The 9,718-nt window shown below is 36.6% G+C and overlaps 1 pseudogene; it reads left to right on the top strand.

Moving 5' to 3' along the window:
* Window positions 1–2,018: 2,018 nt before the first annotated feature.
* LOC133255475 (U2 spliceosomal RNA) lies at window positions 2,019–2,190 on the top strand (annotated as a pseudogene).
* Window positions 2,191–9,718: the final 7,528 nt, after the last annotated feature.

Here is a 9,718-nt window from a genome sequence, read left to right as displayed (position 1 = left end):
ATAAAATTGAGTGAAGTTCCCCATGCTACATAGTAGGATCTTTATGGCTATCCATTTTAAATATAGCAGTGTTTGAAAAAGAATAGATACACATATATGCATAACCAAATCATTTTGCTGTACACCCAAAGCTAACACAATATGGTTAACTATATGCCAATATAAAATAAAATTTAAGAAGAGAATAAAGCATGAGAGGGAGAGAGCAAAAAAGACATCAATATCAGGCACTTGGTTCCACAGTACTATAGCATTGGCTAACTAAGGTAATAATAGCACAGGCATTAAATTAAGACCTTGGAGGTTTTGGTTGGAAATAATTTATAGTTGCTTTAAACAATTGTTAAACAGTGTATATGTCATTAGCTCTTTAAACTTAAACACATTTTCATTAGTTTTTAGCAGAGATTTGTTATTTGATCACATCTAGCTTGATTGAAAATTCTTTGTTAATAAACTGATTTTTTTTTTCATGGTTTAAACGGACACTCAGATCAAATCAGATCAGTTGCTCAGTTGTGTCCGACTCTTTGCGACCCCATGAATCACAGCACGCCAGGCCTCCCTGTCCATCACCAACTCCTGGAGTTCACTCAGACTTACGTCCATCGAGTCAGTGATTCCATCCAGCCATCTCATCCTCTGTCGTCCCCTTCTCCTCCTGCCCCCAATCCCTCCCAGCATCAGAGTCTTTTCCAATGAGTCAACTCTTTGCATGAGGTGGCCAAAGTACTGGAGTTTCAGCTTTAGCATCATTCCTTCCAAAGAAATCCTAGGGCTGATCTCCTTCAGAATGGACTGGTTGGAGCTCCTTGCAGTCCAATGGACTCTCAAGAGTCTTCTCCAACACCACAGTTCAAAAGCATCAATTCTTCGGCACTCAGCCTTCTTCACAGTCCAACTCTCACATCCATACATGACCACAGGAAAAACCATAGCCTTGACTAGACGAACCTTTGTTGGCAAAGTAATGTCTCTGCTTTTCAATGTGCTATGTAGGTTGGTTATAACTTTCCTTCCGAGGAGTAAGTGTCTTTTAATTTCGTGGCTGCAGTCACCATCTGCAGTGATTTTGGAGCCCAAAAAAGAAAGTCTGACACTGTTTCCACTGTTTCCCCATCTATTTCCCATGAAGTGATGGGACCAGATGCCATGATCTTCGTTTTCTGAATGTTGAGCTTTAAGCCAACTTTTTCACTCTCCACTTTCACTTTCATCAAGAGGCTTTTTAATTCCTCTTCACTTTCTGCCATAAGGGTGGTGTCATCTGCATATCTGAGGTTATTGATGTTTCTCCCGGCAATCTTGATTCCAGCTTGTGCTTCTTCCAGTCCAGCGTTTCTCATGATGTACTCTGCATATAAGTTAAATAAACAGGGTGACAGTATACAGCCTTGATGAACTCCTTTTCCTATTTGGAACCAGTCTGTTGTTCCATGTCCAGTTCTAACTGTTGCTTTCTGACTTGCATACAAATTTCTCAAGAGGCAGATCAGGTGGTCTGGTATTCCCATCTCTTTTAGAATTTCCCACAGTTTATTGTGATCCACACAGTCAAAGGCTTTGGCATCATCACTAAAGCAGAAATAGATGTTTTTCTGGAACTCTCTTGCTTTTTCCATGATCCAGCGGATGTTGGCAATTTGATCTCTGGTTCCTCTGCCTTTTCTAAAATCAGCTTGAACATCAGTAAGTATTCTGAAATGTTAAACTTATGTCCTTAGACACACAAAGCCAAAGATTAAGTGAGAGAATAAAATACATTTAAAAAGGAGTGGTATTGCATCCCCTGCTACACCAATTTCTAAAATTATCTGTGTTCAATTAAAAAAAAAAAACAAAACACCTTAAAGGTACTGAAATGCATAAGCTATAAGGTAAAATCCCATGATTGTATTCTTTTAAGCACCAATACCATTTTGGTATATCATCTTTCAGGTTCAGTTTTTCTGTGTATATAACAATCTTTCTCTTATTTAATGTCATATTGGGAAAAGAGTTGCTAGATATTTATCATTATTGCTTCTCAGCCTTTTGGCTAAGATCAAATGTAGTATCCATTCTAAGAGTAGTAAGCATATCATTATTATTGAAATAAAGTTCAAATATGGAGTGATTACTAGATTTCTAACAGAAAACTTACATTTTATGCCTTGTTTTTGATTTAATAAGGTCTATAAGGGAAGATGTCCACATTTTCCCTACCGAAAGTATGTCCAATATACAGAATTATATGATGTGAGGTAATAATTTGTGAATTAAAATATGTAAGTCTAAGCAGCTGGCTGGTTTCAGAAATACAAGAGAGATTTTCCATTAGCCTTTTCACTTTATGAATTGTGGTTTAACATTCTTTCCACACCATAAACATATGAGCTTACAAAATGTGTGTTGGCATATTACATGAAAATGCTGCCACCCTACAGAATTTTTGTAAAACTTTCTTGAGGAAGATATTTTTGTTGGAAAAAAATTGTTTTCTTTTTTTAATGAATTGCAGTAATAAGAATGAAAACTGTTAAATATCCTTTATATACTCACAGTTTACACAGTCCTAAATGAAATGTCATTTTTATGTAGCTCTAAATTTATATGACAGTACAAATTGAGTACTTTAAAATATAAATTTTCTGAGCCATCCCAGAAAAATCTGAACCTGAATTATATGGCTTTGCCACAGAGTTCCTAACTTGCACAACCATACTTGTTTTTCGCTATGCAAAACTATAACTTACCTTTTGCTTCTAACTTATTCAAAATTTATTATGATCTGCATGAAGCATGCAGAAAATGCCATCTTCAGCCATTCAGACCATTCACTCATTTCAGCAAGTGGGATAAGCAAGGATAAATAAATAAATAAATAGGTGTAAATGTATAGGTAATATATGCTAATATAATTTAACAGATTTAAATAAAATTAGCATTTCATTTATTGAATGAAAGGGAACAGGCTGTAAGATTGTCTGCAGAATGTAAGAAAAATCTAATTTTACCGAGAGACAGGGAATCTTTATTTAGTCATTGCTCTAAATGTGTCAATTAATTCTTAGGAGGCAAGAACTAAGAAAAGCTCAGAACTAATTATAGCTTCACATATCTATATATTGAATAAGAAAAATCTTGACAATAAGTCTAGTGAATAGGAACTTGAAATATGAATATAATAAAAGTAGTTTGAATGTATTAAATGATTATTATAAATCAAAGTGTAAGTGCTGCTTATCTATTTAATATCAAAAATCTGTTAGGCAAAACATATGGTGACACAGAGAAGTTGTTTTGCAGAGAGAGCTTAAGTTGGCTAGAGGCAGAGTTGGGATATGAATTCTGGCCAACTGGCTTCTTAGACTCATCCTTCCAAACTTCCCTCTACTGTCAACTTACTCTTTCTAGGAGATGACTAGATCTTGTATGAGCATCTAGAATATCTTGGTGATCCTAATCCACAAAATATGAAATCTCTAGAGCTTCCACCCTGTTCGATTGGCTCATACACGCACTCTGTTTACCTCATGTTCAGAGAAAAAAAATGCTACACATGAAAGGTGTTGGCAAGAGAGAAGAATAAACATAAAGAGATTCGTAGGCAGCCTGTAATTTAGAGATTGAATTCTAGGTTTGACATTTATCCAGGCAGATGATTTTGTTTACTTGAAAAATGTCCATCCTTGTCATTGAAACCGCAAAGAAAGCTTATAATTATGGATTCTTTCAATTTCAGAAGCTGAAGATGGAACTTACAAGTGGAATATGAAAGTGTTCAGCTTCCTGTATGTTCAAAAGAAGGAAATCTAACTGAAAGGAGAAAGGTTAGTATTTTATTTTAAAAATACTTGGGGAAGCTAGAATATAAGCACAGAAGAAAAATAAGTGTGCATTTATGGCTGACTCATATTGATGTATGGCAAAAATCACCACAATATTGTAAAGTAATTATCCTTCAATTAAAATAAATTAATTAATTTAAAAAAGAATGAAAGAACTTGATATTTAATTATTTTTAATTTTTAAATATGCTAAACATTAAATTTTTTCTTTTAGAATTTTTTTAAAAATTTGAGAAATTATGCAGAGTTCTGGTATAAACTTCACAGAAGTTTCATTAAATGTTAATATCTTTTACAATTTTAGCATAGTATAATCATCATAAACATAAAATTTACATTAATACTATATAGTTAACTATCTCACAGAACTAAGTTGAATGTCACCAATTGTCCAAGTAGACATTTGGGAATTTAGAAATAGTCCGTATCTTCTATTTAGCTAATATATAATAGTCTTGAAGAGGATCTCATCTTTTAAGACCCATCATACTTAGAGCAACAATACATCTGTACCATGTTTCCATCTGCTGTCTTTCCTTCCCCTGACCTTTCTTTGTATTTATTTTTTTAATGTATTCTGACTTTATCATGTTACAGACTTTGTCCTTCACTATACATTGAGCTCCTCAACAGTAGAAAAGTTATGTTATAATTATGTTCTTCTTTAATTTTTTTAATTGAAGTGTAGTTGACTTAAAATGTGTTAGTTTCAGGTGTACAGCAAGGGGATTCAGATGCATATTATATGTGTATATATATGTATAACATATGAGTGACTTCTATACATATAACTGTATGTGCTGTGCTTAATCACTCAGGCATGTCCAACACTTTGTGACCCCATGGACTGTAGCTTGCTAGGCTTCTCTGATCATGGAATTCTCCAGGCAAGAATACTGGAGAGGGTAGCTACCCCTTCAACAAGGGCTCTTCTTGACCCAGGAATCAAACTGGGGTCTCCTGCATTGCAGGCGGATGCTTTGCCAGCTGAGCTACCAGGGAAGCCCATATAACTATATAAAAGCATATATATATATATATATTCTTTTCCAGATTCTTTTACTATATAGGTTATGAATTATATATACATATAATTATTCTCTTAATACACAGTGCCTGGCATTCAACAAATTTTTAAAGAGGTTGCATTAAGTATAAACAGTAGATTGATCCCCATATGTTTGCTAATGATGAAACTGTATACTTTTAGCTGAACACCACTTTAAAATGTTTACATACTTTACTTGTATGGTAATGATTATTCATTTTCTATCATTTGGATGGTACATGTTCTTCTGTGGAGATACAGGAATGATGCACGCATAGCCTCTGAGTCACTTATTATCTAGTAGGAAGCAAAAGACAGATAATCACATGGTTATGAAACAAGGCACAGAATGGGAAGTGCTCTAAGAGAATCAAGAGGATATACTTTAGGGCAGTCATTACTGCAGTAGCATCAGAAAGATATGAGGTAGGATATTATAGGAAAACAAGGCATCCTCATGAGGCAGTTCTACTAATCCTGATTTGAGAACTTAAGTGACTAAGTTTAAACAAGGAAAAACGAAACCAGATCTCAGAAGTAGAGAAGATAAAAGGATTAAATAAGACATGCTGATAGATGATTTTTAAGAATAGAATTCTAAGGCTTACATATATGTTTGGAAGGTTTTTCAAGCACTTCAAAAACATTTAAGAATATCTGGAATTGCATTTTTTCTCCATGTGTATGTCCACAAAAGGGAAAAAAAAAAACTAGCAGGGTATAACCTGTTTATACTACATACACTAAGTTGACCTTAAAAATGTATTCTAAACACATTCAGTTCAGTTCAGAACAGTTCAGTCGCTCAGTTGAGTTCAGTTCTTTGAGACCTTGGACTGCAGCACACCAGGCTTCCCTGTCCATCACCAACTCCTGGAGTTTACTCAAACTCATGTCCATTATGTTGGTGATGCCATCCAACAACCTCATCCTCTGTTGCCCCCTTCTCCTCCTGCATTCAATCTTTCCTAGAATCAGGGTCTTTTCAAATGAGTCAATTCTTCCCATAAGGTGGCCAAATATTGGAGTTTCAGCTTCAGCATCAGTCCTTCCAATGAATATTCAGAACTGATTTCCTCCAGGATGGACTGGTTGGATCTCCTTGCAGTCCAAGGGACTCTCAAGAGTCTTCTCCAACACCACAGATCAAAAGCATCAATTCTTTGGTGCTCAGCATTTTTTATAGTCCAACTCTCACATCCAAACAAGACTACTGGAAAACCAAAGCTTTGACTAGACAGACATTGGTTGCCAAGGTAATGTCTCTGCATTTTAATATGATATCCAGGTTCATCATAACTTTTCTTCCAAGGAGCAAGTGTCTTTTAATTTCATGGCTACAGTCACCATCTACAGTGATTTTTGAAGCCCAAGAAAATAAAGTCTGTTACTGTTTCCACTGTTTCCCCATCTATTTTCCATGAAGTGATGGGACCAGACGCCATGATCTTAGTTTTCTGAATGTTGAGTTTTAAGTCAACTTTTTCACTCGCCTCTTTTACTTTCATCAAGAAGCTCTATAGTTCTTCGCTTTCTGCCATATGATGGTGTCATCTGATATCTGAGTTTATTGATATTTCTCCCGTCAATCTTGATTCCAGCTTGTGCTTCTTCCAGCCCAACGTTTCTCATGATGTACTCTGCATATAAGTTAAATAAGCAGAGTGACAATACACAGCCTTGAGATACTCCTTTCCCTATTTGCAACCAGTCTGTTGTTCCACGTACAGTTCTAACTGTTGCTTCTTGACCTGCATACAGATTTCTCAGAAGGCAGGAAAGGTGGTCTGGTATTCGCATCTCTTTCAAAATTGTCCACAGTTTGTTGTGATCCACACAGTCAAAGGCTTTGGCATAGTCAATAAAGCAGAAATAGATATTTTTGGGAATGTTCTTGCTTTCTCGATGATCCAACAGATGTTGGCAATTTGATCTCTGGTTCCTCTGCCTTTTCTAAAACCAGCTTGAACATCTGGAAGTGCACGATTCACATACTGTTGAAGCCTGGCTTGGAGAATTTTGAGCATTACTTTTCTAGTGTGTGAGATGAGTGCAATTGTGCGGTAGTTTGAGCATTCTTTGGCATTGCCTTTCTTTGGGATTGAAATGAAAACTGATCTTTTCCAGTCCTGTGGCCACTGCTGAGTTTTCCAAATTTGCTAGCATATTGAGTGTAGCACTTTCACAGCATCATCGTTTAGGATTTCAAATAGCCAACTGGAATTCCATCACCTCCATTAGCTTTGTTTGTAGTGATGTTTCCTAAGGCCCACTTGACTTTGGATTCCAGGATGTCCGGCTCTAGGTGAGTGATCATGCCATTGTGATTATCTGGGTTGTGAAGATTTTTTTTGTTCAGTTCTTCTTTTATTTTTGCCACCTCTTCTTAATATCTTCTGCTTTTGTTAGATACACACCATTTCTGTCCTTTATTGTGCCCATCTTTGCATGAAATGTTCCCTTGGTATCTCTAATTTTCTTGAAGAGATCTCTAGTCTTTCCCATTCTATTGTTTTCCTCTATTTCTTTGCATTGATTGCTAAGGAAGGCTTTCTTATCTCTCCTTGCTATTCTTTAGAACTTTGCATTCAAATGGGTATATCTTTCCTTTTCTCCTTTGCTTTTCACTTCTCTTCTTTTCACAGCTATTTGTAAGGTCTTCTCAGACAGCCATTTTGCCTTATCTCACTTCTTTTTCTTGGGGACAGTCTTGATCCCTGCCCCCTGTATTATGTCATCAACCTCCTTCCATAATTCTTCAGGTACTCTATCAGATCTAATCTTTTGAATCTATTTCTCACTTTCATTGTATAATTGTTAGGGGTTTGATTTAGGTCATACGTGAATGGTCTAGTGGTTTTCCCTACTTTCTTCAATTTCAGTCTGAATTTGGCAATAAGGATTTCATGATCTGAGCCACAGTCAGCTCCCTCTCTTGTTTTTGCTGACTATATAGAGCTTCTTCATCTTTGGTGAAAAGAATATGTTTGGTGGTGTTCAGGTGTAGAGTCTTCTCTTGTGTTGTTGGAAGAGGGTGTTTGTTATAACCAGTGCATTCTCTTGGCAAAACTCTGTTAGCCTTTGCCTTCCTTCATTCTGTACTCCAAGGCCAAATTTGTCTGTTACTTCAGGTATTTCTTGACTTCCTACTTTTGCATTCCAGTCCCCTATAATGAAAAGGACATCTTTTTTGGGTGTTAGTTCTTGAAGGTATGTAGGTCTTCCTAGAACTGTTAAACTTCAGCTTCTTCAGCGTTACTCTAAGGGAATAGGCTTGGATTACTGTGATATTGAATGGTTTGCCTTGGGAAGGAACAGAGATCATTCTGTCGTTTTTGAGACTGCATCCAAGTACTGCATTTTGGACTCTTTTGTTGACCATGATGGCTGCTCCATTTCTTCTAAGGGATTCCTGCCCACAGTAGTAGTTATAATGGTCATTTGAGTTAAATTAACCCATTCCAATCCATTTTAATTTGCTGATTCCTAAAATATTGATGTTCAGTCTTGCCAGCTCCTGTTTGACCATTTCCAATTTGCTTTGATTCATGGACCTAACATTTCAGGTTCCTATGCAATATTGCTGTTTACAGCATCGGATGTTACTTCTATCACAAATCACATTCATAACTGGGTGCTTTGGCTTTGTCTTTTCATTCTTTCTGGAGTTATTTCTCCACTGATCTCCAGTAGCATATTGGGCACCTACCGACCTGGGGAGTTCATCTTTAAGTGTCCTGTCTTTTTGACTTTTCATATTGTTCATGGGGTTCTCAGGGCAAGAATACTGAAGTGGCTTGCCATTCCCTTCTCCAATGGACCACGTTTTGTCAGAACTCTCCACTATGACCCACCCATCTTTGATGGCCCTTTATGGAATGGCTCATAGTTTCATTGAGTTAGACAAGGCTGTGGTCCATGTGATCAGTTTGGTCAGTTTTCTGTGACTGTGGTTTTCATTCTGTCTGCCTTATGATGGAGAAAGATAAGAGGTTTATGGAGGCTTTCTGATGGGAGACACTAACTGAGGGGGAAACTGGGTCTTCTTCTGATGAGGGGGCATGCTCAGTAAATCTTCAAACCTTTTTTCTGTTGATGGGTGGAGCTGCATTCTCTCCCTGTTATTTACCTGGGGACAAACTATGGTGGAAGTAATGAAGATAATGATGACCTCTTTCAAAAGGTCCCATGCATGCACTTCTGCACTCAGTACCCAAACCCTACAGCAGGCCACCATTGATTCACGCCTCTGCTGGAGACTCCTGGACACTCACGGGCAACTCTGGGTCAGTCTTTTGTGGGGTCACTTCTCCTGGGTCCTGGTTCACACAAGGTTTTGTTTGTGCAAATATATTAGATGCAGACAAATATGGTTTGATTATACTTATTACCTTGAAAAATCAAATTCATAGAGCTAAAATACATAGGTAGATGTCAAGGGCCCAGAGAATAAGATGGGGAGAGGACTAGGGAGTTAGTGTTTAATGGGGACAGAATTTCAGCTTAAGAAGGTGAAAAATTTGGGAGCTGGAAGATGGTGAGAATTGCACAATAATGTGAATGTACTTACTGCCACTGAAATGTACAGTTAAATATGGTTAAAGTAGTATGTTTTATATTATGTGACTTTTACCATAATTTAAAAAAAAAGTAAAAAATATCCATAACCAAAGATATTTACTGAACAGGTAAGAGACCACTATGTCTGTCACTCTTACTATGAACAGCTTTGTAAATGATATAGTTTTAGACACAGAAATTAAACAATATAACAAATTTCAGGAAAAAACAGATATTGAATATAAGGAAGCCAGAGGTGATGGTTTCTGGAAAAAACTGA

This window comes from Bos javanicus, chromosome 1, assembly GCF_032452875.1.
Source record: "Bos javanicus breed banteng chromosome 1, ARS-OSU_banteng_1.0, whole genome shotgun sequence".
NCBI lineage: Eukaryota > Metazoa > Chordata > Mammalia > Artiodactyla > Bovidae > Bos > Bos javanicus.
This window is presented reverse-complemented; position numbering and strand designations above follow the sequence as displayed.